This window comes from Pteronotus mesoamericanus, unplaced genomic scaffold (genome assembly GCF_021234165.1).
Source record: "Pteronotus mesoamericanus isolate MK-2021 breed Mesoamerican mustached bat unplaced genomic scaffold, CSHL_Meso_final contig_171, whole genome shotgun sequence".
Classification (NCBI taxonomy): Eukaryota; Metazoa; Chordata; class Mammalia; order Chiroptera; family Mormoopidae; genus Pteronotus; species Pteronotus mesoamericanus.
Window position 1 is genome coordinate 1,641,019 of NW_026555070.1, and position 4,639 is coordinate 1,645,657.

At 42.2% G+C, this 4,639-nt stretch overlaps 1 pseudogene; it reads left to right on the forward strand.

Annotated features, from left to right (window-relative positions):
- Positions 1-2,223: 2,223 nt before the first annotated feature.
- On the forward strand, positions 2,224-3,552 carry LOC129064980 (mitochondrial-processing peptidase subunit beta-like; annotated as a pseudogene).
- Positions 3,553-4,639: the final 1,087 nt, after the last annotated feature.

Here is a 4,639-nt window from a genome sequence, read left to right on the forward strand (position 1 = left end):
AAGGCTGCGACCTGCAGATGTGGGTCACTCCCTTTCGTTGCTCTGTAACGTTATGTGGTGAGGATATACCATATTTTATGTTCCTGCTCCCACCAGTGGACACATAAGGCGTGTCCAGTTTTTGCTAGAGGAACAGTGTTTCTACATGTCTCCTGGGCTCATGCACAAGAGCTTTGTCAGCTCCTGAGAGTTAAAGTACACGAACACTCAAACATCACAAATGACGTCAAATTGTTTACCAAGTGGTTACACCAGTTCACATGTCCTCAACCCCCAATAATGGATTCACTTCTGTTACGTTTGGTAATTTTGAACATCTTAATTTTATCAATGAATTGTCTATAAAAATTATCTTGTTGTGGTTTTGGTTTTCATTTCCCTGATTAAAAAAATAAGGAAATTGGCAGTCACTCCATATGTGAACAGGCTAAAAGCTTTTCCTCTTTCAGAACCATGTCATGTCTTTTGCACTTTTTCTATTGAGTTTGACTATTTCTTTGGATCTGTGCAAGTTCTTTTTCTTTTTGTTCTAATTCATTGTCAATTATATACTACAATGACCATTTCCCAGCATGGGACTTGTCTTTTCACTTTCTTAAAGGTGCATTTAGATGACCAAGGCCAACATTAAAAAGGTCAGATGTAACCATCATTTTTTAAGTAGTGGTGTACATTGAAGGGAAAATCGTTCTCTACCCCAAGGATAGAAATATATAAGCCATCCATTTAGTTTTTTTATTTCTACAGTTATAATTTCTAGAATGTTCATTCGTGTTTTTCATCCCAGTCCCACCAAACTGTGAACTCCATGAAGGTGGGGGCTGGGCTGGGGGCCTCACTGGCCGATCCTCAGCACCCGCGCAGGACCAGACGACCTGAAGCTGCTCAGTGAGAAATCGCACTTACGGAATTGATGCAGATCCCAAGGTAGACATGACCACTCACGTAACAGTCAAATACGGAATTCCTTATGTATGTTACTGTGCCAGACATCAGGTAGACCAGGATGAAAGGAGAGCGTTATGAAAAACAAGAACTGGGATTTGAGGCCTGTCTAGATGGAGCTTATTCATCTCCATGTGTTTGGAGCCCAGAGAATTCTGGGTGACCTGAGACAGGGCAGCTGCCTGGGACCCACTGAAACCTAGGTCTGACACTGGGCAGCAGTAGAGGTCAGGGAGTAAGAAGGCTCCCACCTGCTGGTGCAGGGAAGGTGAATGCAGGTCCAGGTTAGGTTACGTGGCAGTCACACCATGGTTCTAGCTGCCATATTGTGGTTCTAGCTGTCATTATTCTAGTCATGTTCTGGTTCTAGCTGTCATGTCATGGTCTTAGCTGTCACATCATTGTTCTAGCTGTCACGCTGTGCTCCTAGCTACCACATCATAGTTCTAGTTGTCTTGTCATTGTTCTAGCTGTTCTGTCATAGCTCTCTAGTTTTGTCAGAACTATGCAGAGGGTTTGAGAGCATTTCACATTCCATAGTATGGGATCTGGAGCCCCTTGAGAAGGAGGCAGAATGAGGCAATGAGACAAGACTTTTGGCCAAAAAAGCTGGGAGCAACAGATGCTGTATCTTCGTTGCACATCAGCCCACTCTAAATTGCAGCTTCCAGTGTTTTAAATCTTCAAATGCTCCACTCCCTCTTTCACTCTTCTCCACATACTTTTATGACAAAGCCAAACAATTTCCCTGGAATTTTCCCTGATAGAAGGGTGTGAAAATAAACCTTGAAATCTTTAAATTACTCATTCATTTACTGCTTATAGGGAGAGTGACTTCCTACTGACAGTGAGGAGGGATTCTTCTATAAATTGTATAGGGTTTAGTTATATGAACGTGAATACTTGAATACACTAATTTGCAATTTGGCATAAGTTGGTGGAATGAAAAAAGAACAAAGTGAAGTGAATTTACACCAGAGGCTCTAGAAAGTGTAAGTGTACACAAGACAAGATGTTCATTGAGAAAAAAGGATAAGAAAGATGAACCAAAGGAAGGAAAAGAATTAAAAAAAAAAAAAGGTGCATGCATTCAGCTGGGGAAGAGCTGTGCAGGAGCCATGCATGTGGCCGTGCAGCGGGGTGGAGCTGCCAGAGTGGATTGCAGCTGGATGTCCATCAGTTGGGCCTCAATTAAAGGATGTGATGCAGCAACGGCAGCTGAGGCAGCCTGGCAGTTTCAGGTGAGGCCTCCCCTGAGACTTTGATAAATTCCCAGGTATGGGCCAGGGAACATTGCTCTGTGGTTTCAGAAATTCCAATTTTGCCCAGCAGAGGTGGCCGCGGCGGCGGCTATGGCTCTGGGGTTTCACCAAAACGTTCCTGGTTGGAGATGCTGCCGGGTGGTCGTTATATTTCTGAGGGAACAGACTAAGAAGTACACAGGCTGCTACACAAGCTGTTCTGAATGTTCCTGAAATACCAGTGACACGTCTGGAGAATGGACTCCAAGTGGCCTCTGAAGGTTCTGGGCACTCGATGTGTACAGTGGGCTCTGGGTGGATGCTGGAAGTCGATGTGAAAAATGAGAATAATGGAACAGCTCCCTTTCTGGAGCATATGGCTTTCAAGGGCACCAAAAAGAGACCTCAGTTAGATCTGGAACTTGAGACTAAAACATGGGTGCTCATCTCAATGCCTATAATGCAGAGGGCAGACTGTAACGATTTGCCAAAAGCTGTAGAAATTCTTTCTGATATAGTACAAAATAGCACATTAGGAGAAGCAGAGATCGAACGTGAGCATGGAGTAATCCTTAGAGAGATGCAGGAAGTTGAAATCAATTTACAAGAAGTTGTTTTTTATTATCTTCATGACACAACTTATCAAAATATTTCACTTGGACAATTTTTAGACCAACTGACAACATCAAGTCTAAATTTTAAAGACTTGTGGATTATATAACCACGCATTAGAAGGGCCAAGAATAGTACTTGCTGCTGCAGGAAGAGTTTCCCGTGGTGAACGGCTTGAGTTAGCAAAGTTTCATTTTGGTGACTCTATCCACACACAAAGGATAAATACTAGCTCTGCCTCCCTGCAAATTCACAGGAAGTGAGATGTGAGGGAGAGAAGACAAGATGCCTTCCACACACCCTGCAAATAGCTGTGAAGCTGTTGGTTGGGCACATCCGAGTATGATCTGTCTCACGGTTGCAAACACACTGATTGGCACCTGGGATCACTCTTTTGGAGGCTGCACAGATACAGGATGATGGGGAATCTACATGACTTCTGAACCAGCCACTGTTGCAGGCATGCTACATGTTGTTCCAAAAGAATGGATATGACTCTGTACAAATGTCACTAAAAGGGAAGTTGCATGAGCCAAAAACCTTCCAAAAACAAACATGTTGTTGCAATTTGATGGCTCCACTCCAATTTGTGAAGATATTGGTACATCTATTCCAGCAAATGTTATGCTGGAATAGAAGAGTTCCCATCCCTGAGCTTGAAGCAAGAGTTGATGTTGTGAATGCTGAGACAATTTGAGAAATATGTACCAAATATGTGTATGAGTCCAGCTGGTACTGCTGTTGGTCTCACTGAGTAACTAGCAGCTTTACCATGTTCACAATAACATGTGCTGACCTCACGATTAAAATGCTCCTAATACAAATATTATATATGTATTCAGATTTTTTTAAAAAATCATCCATATGTAGAGTCTGAGGAATCAGTTCAACCAAAACCCACAAGAGGCTGTATAAATGGAAATCCCACTTCCTGACAATTCACCCAGGGGACAGCAGGGGGCAGCCCTGCCCAACGAAAATCAAATTCGGATGCGAGGCTCGTTCCGCAGGCCAAGCATGAATCAGGACAGTTCGTTTGGGTAGCTGGGTATTGGATGAACTTTTTATTTTGCCTACATTTTTCAAGATTACACAATTAAAATATGTTACATGATCAGGAAAAACTTACTTAAAAATACAGTATTTATTCTTCAATTTTCTGCCAAGTGATATAGAAGATTATACATATATTTGCCATATGGCAAAATATTCATTATTGTAGCATCTCAATGGAAGGAATAAGAATCCCTTGGTACTAATCTTTCAACTCCTTAATAGGCTTAAAATTTTTCTTAATAAAAACTTGGGGAGCCCCAGCTGGTGTGGCTCAGTGGACTGAGTGCTGGCCTTTGAAGCAAGAGGTTACTGGTTCGATTCCCAGTCAGGGCACCTGCCTGGGTTGTGGGCCAGGTCCCCAAGAGGGGACATGCAAGAGGCAACCACACATTGATGTTTTTCTCCCTCTCTTTCTTCCTCCCTTCTCCTCTAAAAGTAAATGAATAAAATCTAAGGGGGAAAAAAAAAACTTGGGTTTTACTTTGAATACAACATTGAAAAAAGTTTTGAGAGTAAAAACAAGGTATTCACATCCGTTAGTTCAAGGACTGCTTCCACCTTAGTAAGGGAACAAGTTGCATGAGCCTGTAGATAAATATTCTCACCCCTGGGGACCGGTGACTAAATCTAAAAATTCTTATTTTCAAATATTTAAATATTCCCTTCTATTTACAGAATATTTCAATGACAGCGCACATTGTTGTTTAAGAAATTACCCCAAAACTTAGCAGCTCAAAACAGGCATTTTCGTTTTCTCACTGTTCATGGGTCAGACGTTTCGGAGG